General features: G+C 45.1%; 1 protein-coding gene across 4 annotated transcripts in view; it reads left to right on the top strand.

Annotated features, from left to right (window-relative positions):
• The window catches only part of TANC1 (tetratricopeptide repeat, ankyrin repeat and coiled-coil containing 1), a 2,406,012-nt gene that overhangs the window by 675,157 nt on the left and 1,714,314 nt on the right, over positions 1–16,541 (top strand). The window lies entirely within an intron of this gene.

Raw genomic sequence — 16,541 nt, 5'->3', positions numbered from 1 at the left:
GGGTCATAATGCACTCAGACCTGGTGAAAACTGTAATGATGGGGCTGTGGTGAGGTGGTGGTTTAGGCCATATTTGTGCCGATATGTATTTTAACTTTGTCATTTTCAAAGTTTTTTTTGCCACTCTCTTTAAGAAGGTAAATGAACATGTATTGCAAGAATCAAGAAAGAAATCGACTGCGCCCACTGAGCGCTGTCCCTTTAGGATTACATGGTCAGTGCTGACTCTGACATCAGACCTTCATAATACACCAGGCAGATGGTAAACAAGCTATAGTGATTAGATCAGTATGCAACCTTTCGGTGTGTCTGTGTTGCCTATGACATTTTGACAAAGGAAACACACTGACATGGGCTTTCAGACTGCACATGAGTGACTTTTCTCCCTTTAATGGGATAAAGAGTTGTCAAAACAAACCTTTTTGTCGCAGCGAGTGGTCATGATGCCCATGCCATGTGGTTAAAAAAAAAATGCAAGTTGAAGCCAATTTTCAAAGCGATGACCTGTGACTGAGCAGCAAGCTCATTGCTCAAAATGTCCATTATAACACTTCCACTAGTTACTCTTTCATCCAAGGCGATCAACGAGTGAGCGACATGAAAAAACAATTTTCTGCAGCCGCCTTAGATTCCTGGAGGATCAGTTAAATATGTCCAAAGACAAGTTTAAAAATGCTACCTTGCTACAGCTGAAGAATCCTGCCTGTGTATTCCTAAGTTAACTAAAAAGCATGGACTTAATGGTAAGTTAAAGAAGTTCAAATGCAAAAAGGCAATGTAAACAAAAAAGTTCTTTTTTTTGGTACATGTAGTTTCAGTTGGAGCAGTTTTTAACGCCATTCCGTAAACCACACGTGCCTGACACAAAATCAATATGTTAGCAATAGGAAGAATACATATAGTGCTAAGAAGGAAAAGGATTTACTTTGGGTTGGTGGCTTTGGGGTTTATACATTTATAATGGATAATGTTTTCTAAACATATGACAATGGGGGATTTCCCGGGTTCTATCATTGAATTTATATATGTCACACTGCGAAATTAACTCATCTCTGCGGGTATTCCCTGCTGGCATACCAAAGGGTAACATGTCTGTGATTACTGAACACCTTTTGGCCCGCACGTAAACTAAAGGCTGTAACGTAAAGCGAGTGCGTGTATGCGCACAAGCGCATACTACCATCAGCCTCCATTGATCTGTGGCATGCAGATTATCAAGATGGCAACATGTTCATTTTCACCAGTAGCCAGTGGGGGAGCTAAAAGCCTAAATGACCACTTAAGAAAAGCTATTAAGTTTGAATTGCCAGTCGCAGCAGGGCTCTCTCTCCCCCTCCCCCTCCTCTCCACACGTGTGTTTGTGTTTGGTGGAAGCAAGGGGTGGCATGTCAGTGGAAAGTATGTTGAAAAGCCCAATTCTGTCCCTGGATGCCTGGTTTTGATTGTGATGATAAATCTGACAAATTACCTTTTTAATAAAATACTTTTTAAGATTGGTTAACTCCACCTGCTATACTGCGATAACCATGATATACCGTAATTTGGCAAGAAGGTTATCGTACCGCCATAAAATACTGTGACACCCCTAATATATATATATATATATATATATATATATATATATATATATATATATATATATATATATATTGTCTTGACTGTTTATATATATGTTGGAATGCACCTTGTGTCCTTTCCCTGGTATAGCACCTCTCAATTAACTGTGTTAATCCTTGAGATTGAATTTTAATCCTTGAAATTTGAGGAAGAGAAAGAAATATATTTTGTTTAACGTGTAGCTGGGATCAGGAAGAGCATGGTGGTGAGGTGCCCAGGATCCTCTGCCTGCCCTGCCAAAATGGCAGAGCGTTTTTTGATGATGCCCTCGTTGCAGGGTGCTTTTTTTTCTAAGCCCTATCGCAACGGCCGGGGAAGCGTAATGGCGTTCACAACTGACTCGACTTCCTGACACGGAATGGGCATACATAAACTGCCGGGTGCCCAGGATTACTTATTGTTTTGGAGGAATTGCGGACCTCTCACCTGTATCGTTCTGAGGCCGCCACTGCTCCCGCTTTCCTCTGTGACGCCGCACTGGCTTGGCGTCTGGCCTTTTACAGAAAGTCCTGGTTGCCCCTTGATGTACTGCGAAGGCAGCAGGAAGTGTACGCAAACATGGAGGGGAACTCAAACAGGGTTTATTATACTCAAGTAAGTTACATATACTAAAAGGGATATGAATGATCGTATGTCACGTCTTCTCTCGTCTCCCAACCGTCGTCCTCTCGTTCCCTGCATTCTGTAGCAGAATCCAAGGATCCTTCATTCCACATTTTGTAGTGCTAAATATATATACACGATAGTACAGTTTCTGCCCCTTCCGTACCTGGTTGCTGCAGTAGCGGTTCCCGCAGCGTTTGGCTTCCCCCCTGCTAGAATAACCACGGTGGGTCTGTCTTCCCGCATCCTGGTCTCAGCACATCGGAGACATAGGGGCCGCGGCACCAGTAACCCCTGGCGTGTTCCTCTGTGCTCCCTTGCTCAGTAGCTGGCACCACCGTCCTGCGGGCAGCAACCAGGACCTCTGGGATCACTCTTACCCTCCGCCACAACATCCTCCCAGGTGGTGTCAGTCTCCGTATGGCCACACCATCGATTTGCCGCACAGTCCAAACATACTGCGTAGCCCCCAGGTAGCCGGAGTGCGCACCGCTCCGGATAGGCGTAACACCAGAAAGGGACGGTCCGCAGATGTTTTGGGGGATTAGTAAAATGGTTGTGAATTTGAAGCTGGCTGGGAATGACCAGAGAAAAGTTGAAGAGGGATGTGGGGGAATAGGAAAGAGCAGTTGAGGGAGGCCGAGCTGGTATCTATAGGAGAGATTATAGGAGCACATGTCTTTGCAGCTTGGATCTGAGGTGCCTATTCTGCAGGGGTGGAGGGTGGGAAAGTGCATAAAGATGAGAAAGTGGAGGTGATGATGAGAAAGAGGGTGGACATGGAGAGATAAGCAAGCAGTGGAGGTGGTGATTTTAGATGAGAAACGGAGGCCAACGTCATCGACAGAGGAAAGAGAGGATGGAGCCTAATCAAGAAGGCAGCATGGCTTTAATAGTAATGGAGAGGCATGGTAAGGTTGTGTTACAGAAGGATTTAGTGCAGTGGTGGACGTGTACGAAAAGAAGAACTGTGTTCCCTGCTGGACCGCCCCACCAACCCCATCACCACACCCCCTCCCACATGCAATACAACCCCATACCTGGGTCCCACCGTTCCTCCATTCCACCCCCACCACTGTGTAAAAGGTGAAAGAAACAGCATTTTAAACGACCTCCATTACCTTTATTCTTGTCCACCAGAGCATGTAGCTTTATGCACCCTCCATTTTTAGATATATATATATATATATATATATATATATATATATATATATATATATATATATATATATATATATATATATATATATATATATATATGAGCATTGGCCCACGCAGGCTACTGAAAAAATAAGAGCAACCAAGCAGTCGTACAAACCAGGCAGTTTTACAATTGCTCACTGCAACGCGAGGGTGCAGCTGATCCAGCAGGTCCCTGGTTCGAATCCACAATAAGGCAAATACAAACACGCCAGCTTTGTTTAACGGAGCATCCTACCCCTGGACATGCACTAAAGTGTACGTTTCAGTATAGGCGCGCCCTTTTTGGGCCTTCAACCACTGATAGTCGAGTCCATAAGAGAGATTCCTTCTAGATGGGTTGGCTTAGCTGATGAAGTAATGTGTGTAGATTTAATGTGAAATGCTGCAGGACCGACCCCACTATGCATTGGAATCCATTCTTTGATGACAGCCATAATGGGCAGTTTTGCTGTGTGGTAATCAAAATGGTAGGTATGGATGTTTCATTAGTTTTACTGAGACGCAAAATGAAAAGCAAACGCGGGAGCTAACATGTTACCTGACACAATGTATCCACACTATATGCTTGCGATATTCCATTGTGCAGTTTGGCACCAGGCACTGGATCATAACTGCAATTCAACATAGCCAGTTTCATTGAATTGCACCACCCAATGCATGTTATGTAATCCTCCGCAGTATCAAGGCTCAGACAGGAAGTGTTTTAACAGTATGTGGAGGGGTATCTTTTAGTAAACCCAGGCGCGCTTTTATGCTCTTTGCTTTGTTCTTCGCCGTTTGCACAGCTGACCTCGGCTTGTCGGTGATTTGTTTCAAGTTTGAAGTGTTACTCATTGAACTTTATTGCTCTCAGCTGTTCATCGGCCCCTAATCTGGGTAGCTGCAATAACAATGTAGGAATGTCAGAAGGTCAGCGGTGCAGCCGCCATGCTGAAGGGTAGAGACAAGGCCTTGTGTTTGCCGAGCTTTTGTTCAGTATCGCACTGTTGGCCCAATATTTGTGTACGCGAGATTCTTAATCTCTAACGCCATCGACCATGCTTGAAATGTCACGCTCGAGATTGCTCCGCCCATATATCGGTGCTGTTTATTACACGTCACTTGAATTCATTTTGATGGCGCGTCATGTGTGTGTAATGGACCTACCTAGTTTGGGTCGTTTGACGCACCCGCTTCTGGCAATATTCGTGTTTTTTTTTATATACTTTGAAAGGGTTTCTGTTCTTGAAGTGGAATGCTTAATGTTTGCATTACTCCCTATTAATGGATCGCGGTAATGAGCAGCACTGAGTTGGTTCAACTAACTCCTGGTGTGTACCGGATTCTCTCTTACTATCGCAATACTCACTTGGCCTCTTCATATATGCCCGAATGTTAATTCTTTGCCGCGGAGAGGGCGCACGCATGCACATCGCAAATTTAGCAGGGCTGCCGACCCGCCCTTCATCCATCCGAGGTACTTACAGGGAGTATCAGTATCATTAACTTGGAATAGCACCTGTTGGTGTTACAGCGCTTGGAAGCCGAAGGAATCCGGCGCGAAGCGCTAAGAATTCACATCCGGCATATAGAAAGTGCGTTCTTGTATTGCGCTTTATATATCCAGCTTCTAAGAGCTTTCATATATATATACACTCAGAAAATATGTGTCCCCCTTGAGCGCGAATAAGCCCGCACTTAAGGACCATCATTACTGAGTTTAGGAATGGAAGCCCTTTATTGCACATGACTTGCAAGGGACCAAGTGCCGACAACATGTTTGACTCTCTTCGCTATAGCTTACACATTGCTAGGCACCTGAAGAGATAATACTTGATGTATTCTGATAAAGACGCGTCGGGACTGCAACTTGGTGGATAGGGTCGTCTTAGGCGTGGATGGCCTCTCACCCAACTTACATTAAAAAGTCAAAGTAGGCCCAGAGAGCACTTATTCCATGATGCCAGTACATTTAAATGGCATCATGGAATAAGTGCTCTCTGTATGTTGTGTGAGAGGCCATCCACGCCTAAGACGGCACTATCGTGGTTGCCACTGCTACGTCAATCGTAAATGAATAAGTAGGTGTAAGCATCCGATGTTCAGTGAGTGAAGGAGCGTGACCGTGCTTATGCTATTCATATGCATCAGACGTTCAGTGAGTGAAGGAGCGTGCTTATGCTATTCATATGCATCAGACGTTCAGTGAGTGAAGGAGCGTGCTTATGCTATTCATATGCATCAGACGTTCAGTGAGTGAAGGAGCGTGCTTATGCTATTCATATGCATCAGACGTTCAGTGAGTGAAGAAGCAAGCATGGGTTTTCCCCCCAGTTTCAAGGCCTTTTTGGTGATTTCAGTATTTCACCATGCAAAAAGCCTTCTAACATTTTCTCCTTCATTAACCCCTTAAGTGCTAAGGACGAGCTATCTCGTCCTTGGAACTGGGGAGGTAATTCCAAGGATGAGATAACTCGTCCTTGGCACTTAAAGGGTTTTAAGCAAATGATGTTCAGTGGGTGAAGGAGCAGGCCTATGCACTGCTTACACATCCGATGTTCAGTGAGTGAAGAAGAGTGCTTATGCTATTCATAGGCATCAGACGTTCAATGAGTGAAGAAGCAGGCTTAAGCGTGCTTATGCTATTCATAGGCATCAGACGTTCAATGAGTGAAGAAGCAGGCTTAAGCGTGCTTATGCTATTCATAGGCATCAGACGTTCAATGAGTGAAGAAGCAGGTTTAAACAACTGATGTTCAGTGGGTGAAGGAGCAGGCCTATGCACTGCTTACACATCCGATGTTCAGTGAGTGAAGAAGAGTGCTTATGCTATTCATACGCATCAGACGTTCAGTGAGTGAAGAAGCAGGCTTAAACAACTGTTCATCAGATGTTCAGTGAGTGAAGAAGCGTGCTTATGCTATTCATAGGCATCAGACGTTCAATGAGTGAAGAAGCAGGTTTAAACAACTGATGTTCAGTGGGTGAAGGAGCAGGCCTATGCACTGCTTACACATCCGATGTTCAGTGAGTGAAGAAGAGTGCTTATGCTATTCATACGCATCAGACGTTCAATGAGTGAAGAAGCAGGTTTAAACAACTGATGTTCAGTGGGTGAAGGAGCAGGCCTATGCACTGCTTACACATCTGTTCAGTGAATGAAGAAGCATGCTTATGTATTTCTTACACATCAGATGCTGAGTGAAAAAGCAGGCTCATGCATGTCTTATGTTTTTTAGTAGTGCATTTGTAAAGTTGTATACTTTTGCCGCAGCGCTTGTGTGCCCGCTCCCCCTCCTTCCCTTTGTCCCAGTTGCTTCCTTGTTTGTTGGCCTTCCCGCCACGCTAGCATTGGTTGGAGGGCCCTTTAAATCTGCCACCCAAGGCACCCCATGCCGGGGCAGCCCCCTCAGCCAAGGATCAGAGGCTTAGGACAGCTCCAGGGGTGTTTGCCGGTGTCCGCTGTGGTAGTACCTAGCCTGCAGCCGTCGACCTGCTGCAACTGATCAGGTAAATCGAATCTGGGTGTGTTGTATTGTGCTGCGCTCAAATACTTTGCCCACAACTTGGCGCGTACGACTTGGCTACGTACGCTCCCTTGCTTCTCTAGCCGCGAGCGCTCCCACGCAGCATAGGTCCCTGCATCCTGTTGCATTCCCCCCCTCCTGTGTTTCTCTTCCTTCCTCTTGCATCTCAGCCCTTCCCTCTTCGATCTATTGCGTACTAATCTGACACCGTCTCGTGCTCCACTGTTTTTCTGGCATTACTTTGCATTGCCTGCATTCTTATTCTAGGTTCCTGTTGTGTTCTGTGCCTTGTTGACTGTATTGACTTTGTGTTTGCTCTCTACGGTTGTTGATATTGTGTTGCTATCCACTGTTTGTGGCATCACATTGCAATTGTCTGTATTCTTCACGTCTAGGTTCCCTACTGACCTGTGTTTTGATTTTGGTCCTGTATTGCATCTGCATTCTTTACTTCCAGGTTCCCTGTTGTGCTTTGCCTGGTTCTGTACTACATCTGCATTCTCTACTTCTAGGTTCCCTGTTGTGCTCTTTTCTTTCTGATGGATCTGTACTGCATCTGATTTGTAGGTCCGTTCTTCTTGGTTGTGCCCCCCTCCCCTCTGTGCCCCTGCTCCTCCTCCTGTCTGCCCCCTGACGCCCCCTGCGTGACCTCCCCTGCTTGTGCTTCCCTCTCCCTATCCCCCCATTTCCTCCCTGCAACCCCTGTAGTGCTCTCTCACCTATCTTTTCTAACTGTTTTTCTATCAACTACCCTATCCCTCTCACTAAGTCTGGCAGAAAGAAGCTCAAAGGGGACATCCTGGTCTCCAACCCAGGCCTCCCTATCGCTGATACCTGTACTAGTGCTTCCTCCAGACAGACCCTTACCGATTGTCGTTCCCTCTCCCAGCCTATGGACCCCCCCCCCCGCTTATGGTTATGGTCTCTGTTCTCTCCTTTTTCCTCTACTCCCATTAATGGTAGCACCTGGTTTTAGGCCCTCCTGGGCCCCTTTCACTTCTCTAAGGCCATCATTAATGTCTATGTAAATGGCACCGTCTTGGTCCAGGGCCCTCAGGCCAATCTCCTCCTCTTTGATAGACGCTTCCCGCACCTTATCAACTTCTTTTCCTCTCCTGCTAACCCTTCTTTACCCCTCTCTGGTGCCTCTGCTGCCTCCTTCCTCCTTCATCTCTTCGACACCCCATGCTGATTCTCTGGCCACCCTGTTGCCTCCCTCCTCTGTAACCCATCTGGCACTCTCTTCTCCCTCTCGCACTACCATGCCTTCTCTTCCTTCCTCCTCTGCCCATCCTTGGGCACCTCCAACAGTTCCGCAGGGTGTGCCTGTGGCCTTTATCCCTCCCCGGAAGTCCTTCAAATGTGGCAACCCGCTCCACATCGCTACTCTCTACTCTCGTTCCTCTGTCAAACACTCCTCTGACTTCTGCCATCTCCTGGAAGAGCTTAATTTGGATTTTCTCTGTCTCATCGAGACTTGGTTCACGGCCAGCTCTGTCAGGAGTTTCGACACTCTCCTTCCCGATGGCTATAAGATCCTCTCCGAACCCAGAACCAACCGTCCTGGTGGGGGTGTAGTCTTGATTCTCCCAGAGTGGATCCCTGCTTCTATCATCCCAGTACAGCACTACTCCTCCTTTGAATGCCTGGTCTGCAGGCTCTCTATCTCTCCTGGCATCTCTCTCCCTGTGGCCACTATCTACAGGCCGCCTGGCCAGGTCGCCCTCTTCCTGTCTGAGTGGGCTGACCTCTCCTCAAGTGGTTGGAACCACTCTCAATTTAATGATCCTGAACTCACTAAAAGCTAGAGCGTTAAGTAACAAGTCCAAGCTCTACATTGCATGTATAGATCTTGAACAAGCATTCAACAGCATAAACAGGGAGAAGCTCTGGGCTAAGTAAACTTTGTGGCACTGTCCCCCGGATCTACTAGCGAGCATCAGAGTGTTGTATACTGATACGGTTATACAGGTGAGATTATCTAATGATGAAGCCCTCTTGGAAGAAATTCAAACATATAGAGGGCTACAACAAGGATGCCCACTGGCCCCAATCCTGTTTAACTTGTACATATCAGATATGTCAACTAGCCAGACCATTGCGAGATCATTTCCTCCCAAAATCTATGGGCATAAGGTCCCTTTGATCATGTACGTGGATGATCTGGTCATTATTGACCAGACTCCGATAGGATTGCAGAGATCCCTGAATCAACTAATAGATTATCTTAAAAACAATGATCTCTGCTTCAATACTAAAAAGACTAGGATCATGGTCTGACCCCGGGAGAAAAGAAAGTAAACTCTCAAATTTAGATGGGTGATTGGGGAATGAGCCCATAGAATGTGTCAAGAAAATGACATATCTGGGTGTACCCTTTAACCTAAGCTCTATAGAATTGCAATGGATGAACACCTTAAAAATGAAATGCAAAAGACTTGCATCTCAGGCCCTTATAATAAAAAGGAAATATGGGAAATTTTCATTGTCTCAGATTGTCTCCTTTATAAGCAGAAGGTAGTACCCATTTTAATTTATGGGGCAGAGACTGCCATGAATTTCCCTGGGCACTTCTGGGAGTCGCTAGAGGGCCAGTACTTGAAGCGGTTACTAAATCTTCTGAAATCACTCCCAATGGTAGCCATCAGATACGAATTGGGGCTACAATCCATGACTTCACTCGTTGGATGGAGGCCCCTGGCGCTTTTCAGGAAAAGTATTTAAATGGAAGCACCCCTCCCTTTTAAGATCATGAATAATGAGGGAGGTAGATAGGGTACTAGATACATGGAAAAACAACTGAGAAGTGGTTCTGTAAGATCTAGGTCAGTCTCGATCTACCATATTAGAAACCCCTGACCAGGTTAAAGCAAGGATCGGGGAACATGATTGGATCAAAACTCAGGAGAAAAGGTCGACATATAAACTCTTCTTGAGCATGCATACCTTAAATTCCCTTTGCCTTATTTTCGGGATATCTTACTTAGGTGCAAAGTCTTGGCCGCAAGAAGGCAAATTGAGAGAGGGGACAGGTTTTGCAGATTTGGTGGTGATCCTGAGATGACTGAGACTGTCAAACATTTGATAATGGAATGTCCAGGATTATCAAATCTAAGATTGCTGCATATGGAAGATGTTCTGCAAGGTCTGAAATCACTATCCTCAGAGAATTGGTGGGAGATGTTCATAATTGAGGAAAAAATTCCCACAATGTTGGCCGTATTGAAATTCGTAAAGGCAGCTCTAGAACTGGAATAGGGTGACGTTTGCGGGATTTGTTAACTTGTAATTGAGTTACATAACTGCAAAGGCCACATTGGTGTAATGGGGGAAGTAAGGAGAGGTCCTTGTCAAATGTGAACTGTATTTTGATTTTCCTTGTTTCTTTTTATTCCTGGTTGGATTAACTAATGTGATGAATTAATGTGATGATTTTTTTCTTTTTCAAAGGTTTGTATAAACCAAATTCTTTTTATTTTATTTATATACATATATCATTTCTTTGCAGAACTACATCCAGAGTTGCAATGTTCGAATTTTAGCCCATGGGCAAGCAAACGTTAGAATTCGACTTTAACTATCGGTAGCGTGGGCGTTTGTTTATAGAAGACATGATATGGTCCTCCTGGGTGTGAAGTTGCTGGGATAGCTTGTGTAAATAAAACAAATATGTTATACGTTTTTAATGGAAATGGGTGGTGAGTCCATTGGCCGCTTTTATCCAGGTGATGAGTATTATAATTCAGTCTAAACCTATTTCAGGCTGACAAAAGGTACTTCTTCAATGCTGACAGATGGCCCGTTAAAATAGATCTGCCTGTTTTCTCCAGAATGATGGCACCAGTGTAGGAGTCTCACGTAGTTTCCATTGTGAGAGACCACCTACAGCAGAGCCATGAAACGTTTGAAAATTGAATTATAACACAGTTATCAACATGGATGAACTAAAATAACGATTTGCCACCTATTTGCACACAAACAAATCTTAAAGCTCAAAAGACTTGCTTGTTTATCTACACATGCTACCACCAGCACTGGTCATTGATCCTGATTTTCCCTGATCAGGCAGACCAATTTCTCCTTGGTTCTTGGAAATACATTTGCACCCTTCAAGTGTATTTGCACCCTTCAGGTGTTGTTTTTATTGCTTAAATCGGGTAGGATTTGACCCGACCCATTGGGGAGATTCGTCTGGTCAGGTTATTGTTAATAGGCATGTTAGGATTGCACTCTGCAGAAAATATTCAAGTGGAGCTTGGTAGGTGGAAAAGGAGCACACATTTTATACTTTGCTTGCAACATTATAGGAAACACTGGTTCCTTTTTAGGTTATTTTCCAGGTGTTGTTAATAAACTAATTAATCTGCTGAAATGGAAATATTTATTTGGGGTTGGGGGAGCTGGGAAAAAAAAAATCCTGAGTTCCACCCTTTGCCACTGGTCTATTCCCCCCCTGCCCACACACACTATACATAACTCCCCTCCCCTGTCGCTGGTGTGATCCCAGTCGCTCCTACGCATAGGGTCTACCAAATTTAAAAGAGGTTCTGTCTCCATATTGCATTTTGTGATGTTTAGATTGCATTGATAGGCCTCTCTCCCACTATACAGGTCCCTCAGGTTTGGTAGGGGTTCTAGTTCCAGGCTGCATCGTGTGATATTTAGATTGCATTGATAGGCCTCTAGACAGGTCTCTCAAATCCCGCTGACCAACTCACTCTAAAGTGAGACGGAAACCACCAGTGAATTAGTGTGGAGTGACACCCCGACTCGGTGCTCACGCCTCATAAGGCACAAGTGCTGTCGGCGCCCCTCAAAATCACTGTTCAACTAGTAGGTATCTTTCTTAAACCCACATTGCTAGCTCACTGCAGTGAACCGCGTTTAGGGAGACAGGCATTAAAGAGAGCCACCGATAACACCCAACTTTATATTTCCAAACCACCTCCCCTGCCCCCTCAAGACAGCGACTGAACAAGTCGGCAACATCAACTGGAAATGCCACCTACAGACCGAGCACTAACTGTTAGCGGACAGCCCTCCGCACCCATTACTACACCACAAGACAACCAGACCAAAGCAGAACCAACTGGACATCAGCAAACAAATAAAGACTAACTCTCTATCTTATAATGCCACGCAAACGACCCATTCGAGGGAAAGAAAAAGAGATGAAAGAACAAACACTCCGGAAAAGCAACAAAGAACCACAACTACAGAACGCACCCCCACAGTCGGGAACAAGATTCGAACCAACACTGAGCGAAGAGACAAATCCCTCTACTTAACGCCTTATCTCGCTGACAACTGGTCACCAGAACAAACCAACCCAACGCTAGAACCAGCAACATCAAACTACCAAATACAAGCGTGCAGAAGGATGATGAACAACCCAAGAAACAACAAGTACATGACCGATGCGATAACACCTTACATCACCAAAGCAAGAAGAACTTCCAATCCAGAACCACAACTCATAGAAGATGAACCAGATCAAAACAAAAACCCAAGACAGAACCTAGAAGAACTCTTTGAAGATGCTGACCATCAAAACCTACACCTCAACAAGAGATCGACCAGGAAGGAAACCCCAACATCGATCAGAAGACAACCTCAACAAGAAAGTCCAAACCAAAAACACCTCCAAACTCCACTGCAATCTTATAAACGCAAGATCCATGTCAAAGCACTTAACAGAAATCTTTGACCTACTCGATTGCAATGGCATTGACATCCTGTTCATCACAGAAACATGGCTGGGTGACAACTACAAAATCACACTCCAAAGCTGCCTTACAACAAACTTCAAATGCCTTCATATAAACAGGAAAAACAAAAAAGGAGGAGGCATCGTAATAGCATTCAAAGGACACCTTAAAATAAAAAATGGATGAACCGCTCAAAATCTTCAACTGTGAAACCATGGTAATACACCTAACATGAAGCCCAAAAACCAACGTCGCATTTATCCTAGTGTACAGACCACCGACATATGATGCAACCTTCGTCGACAACTTCATAGAAGCCATCACCAACATAGCCATCAACCACGAACACCTAATCATCATGGGGGACTTCAACATCTGGTTTGAAGACAGTCACACCAACTCCCAAAACTCACTGATCGAACAACTTGCTACCATGAAACTATGACAACTAGTCAAAGGGGCAACACACTCGGCAGGACACACCCTCAACGCAATTTTTTCACCAAGGAAAAACTCATCACCACGGCACCTCCGATACAAATACTGTGGAGCGACCATCTCATCAACCCATCCGTGATCACTCTGCCTACTCAAGTCTGCATCCAACCTCCTAAACTCACAACCACCACAAAAAGAAACTGGAAACGCGTCAAAGAAAGCAACCTATTCGAACAACTGGAATTAACCAAACCCTCAACTACAGAACTAGATCTAGGTGACCTAGACGGGAAAGCAGAGCTACTACACAAATGGATTGCAGATACAATCGACAAGATCGCCCCAGAAAAACCATTCACTCCATTAAAAAAAAGAGCAATGGCGAAATGGTTCACACCACTATTAAGCACCATGAAAAAGGAAAACAAAAATATTGAACTGGAATGGAGGAAAGAATACAACCCAAACAAAGAAACGGTTTTCCAGAGACAAATCTGCGCATTCAAGAAGGAAATTCAAAAGGCGAAGAGGAGGCATTATGATGACAGAAACAGCAATGCCACCAACACACAAAAATAAATGTTTAATATCATTAAAGAGATGAGAAACCCACCGGGCTGTGACAACACCCCAGCCCACTCAGAGAATCTATGCAACGACCTGGCAGACAACTTCAAGAAAAAAAAATCAATGACATCCGACAAACCATACCAACCGACCACAACATACTACTAAGTGAACCTATCACAGAACATCAGCACAAACTCAAAAACTTTCCTGAAATATCAGCAGAGGCAGTCGCAATGCTGGTAAAACACAGCAAGAAAGCTGGATCACCCATGGATCCCTGACCCCGGACATCTACAAATCAATCCTCTGCCAGGAACGCCAGCAGAATACTACAGAAACCTTCTGAACCTATCACTTGCAACAGGAACTGTACCGAAGACCTTCAAATCAGCATATATCAAATCACTTCTGAAAAACACAAGTGGCGACGCAGAAGACCTCCAACTACAGGCCGATTTCAAACATTCCCTACCCGGCAAAACTCCTGGAAACCTACCTATATAAATTAACCCAAGAACACGCAGAAAAACACCACCTGCTAGACCAAGCTCAAGTCGTTTTCAGACCCGCAAGAGGAACGGTAACAGCACTACTATCCATCTGGGACGACCTAAAATCTAACGCAGACTCAAACACAACTTCAGCCCTTATTCTACTCGACCTCTCCCCAGCCTTCGACACAGTCATGACACCCTAACTAAAAGACTAGAAGACATAGGCATAACAGACACAGCACTACTCTGGACTAAATAATTTCTAGCAGACCGAACAGAAACCGAATGGATGATACCCTTCAAATCTACTCCTCGAGTTAGCGACTGTGGAGTGCCCCAAGGATCCTCACTATCACCACTATACTTCAACATCTACCAGACTCTGGTTATCAGAATCTTCAAAAAAATACAACATTACATGCTACAACTACGCAGATAATACTCAAATCATCTAAAAAATCAAAGACACCCAAGCTGATCACTCAACCCTAACCGAGTGTCTAAAAGAAGTCTTCAACTGGATGAATGCCAACTACCTCAAAAAAAAACCCGGGAAAGACAGAAATCATGATCATATCCAAAGACCAAGAGAACGAAACCGCCATCCCGTGGCCAACAGAAATGGCAACCGCACCAACACCATCTAAGGTAGTAAAAAATCTGGGAGTCCTGATGGTGGACAACACCCTAACCCTAGAACCACAAATAAATGCAACAGTCAAGAAATGCTTTTTCCTCCTCCCCACGGCAAGAAGAATCCTACCTTTCCTCTCCTTCACGCACAAAACACTCACTATCTTCGGCCTCATCATGTCGAGAATCAACTATGCAAACAGCCTCTAGCTCGGAATACCAGAATACCTCCTGAAGAAACTACAACGGATCGAAAATACAGCAGCCAGACTACTCCTCAGACTATCAAGAAGAGAAAACATCACTCCTGCCCTAAAAACACCACACTGGTTCCCAGTAAAACATTGCATCACCTTCAAAACAATGTGCATAACGCACAGGGCAATCAATGGACAAGGAGCAGCATTCCTACAAAAGAAAATAACAATCTACAAGCCAACAAGACTCCTCAGGTCAAACAACGAAATCTGCCTGGAACCAAAACCATACCTCAAGAAAAAACTTGGGGGCACCTCCTTCTACCACTTAGCCGCAAAAACCTGGACCATCCCAAAAGAAATAAGAAACACCAAAGATCACCTAAAATTTAGGAAATTACTAAAAACCTGGCTCTTCAACACCACAGACTCAAACTGAAAACCGAAACAGAAAGGAAAAGGGATGACTAAAACTCCCATGGCACCTGCACGGGTGACGCCGGGTAGAGTGGAACACAGGCGACACCTATGGAGACTGAGTCAACAACCCCACCCTAATCCCACCCAACACCCACACTAGCTCCTTAGTTGCCACCAGGTACCACAGTGTTGTGAAGTTGTCGGGATATTGGCAATCGCCACACTAGCTGAGTTGTGGACATTGGCAGGTGCACTGGCCGTATGAGTGGGAAGGGAAGACGGGTAGGGCGGCGAGGGAGGCTGGTGAAGGAGGGTCCAGATGTAAAAGGGACCTTGAAGGCCGGACGGTCCCAGATCAGGACAGAGGCACAGGGGTGCTCCCGAACCCCATCTGGGGAGATTACACAAACCCAGCGCCTCAATTCAGGATAGAGATGCCAACTAAACAATTGCACTACCAATTTCCCCCTCTGCATACACCTCTCAAACTCTAAACCAAACACATCCACAAACCTACAGCACAACAAACCGCACAAACTTCACTACATGGCAACAACAAAACAAAAACGCACATAGACTTGCACAACAGCACACGACGACTGCTGGCCTCAAACACCCCAGGGCCAGCCAACGGACCCACCGGGCTGAGGCCGCCAACAGCACATCGCTGCTCTTTTGCACTTTTCCAGCTTCCTCCCACTAACCCCCCCTTCCCTTCCTCTTTCAGAGCCGCCAGAGAGCCAGGGGACCACGACAGTGGTGATAGTGCGCGGTACAAATGTCCTTTAACATAGCACACTCCAACAGAGAGGGGCTATGAACCACTCCAACTAGGACTGCATACCTAACTAAAGGCGTACGGACTTGCTTTATCTTTGCAGTCGTGCAATATTGGCAATGAGCAGAACAGTTCAGATGGATTTAAAAATCAGCCGCTTGACTCCCTCACTGCTAAAAGTTTAAGCTGACATTTTCCTGGCTGGACGATGGAGGGAGTGTGCCGTTTATTCTTGCTTGATAAACAGATCTTAAGTTAAAATGTCAAGTGCAGCACCTCTTTCAGTCCTTGCTATTTCGTGTTAAGTTATACCCTCCTTGCGGCATTGTGATATCTCTGTTGTTGACAAGTGCATCAACTTGTCAGACTCGCTC

Source organism: Ambystoma mexicanum, chromosome 9, assembly GCF_040938575.1.
Source record: "Ambystoma mexicanum isolate Mex_15411 chromosome 9, UKY_AmexF1_1, whole genome shotgun sequence".
In the NCBI taxonomy this organism is placed as follows: Eukaryota; Metazoa; Chordata; class Amphibia; order Caudata; family Ambystomatidae; genus Ambystoma; species Ambystoma mexicanum.
This window is presented reverse-complemented; position numbering and strand designations above follow the sequence as displayed.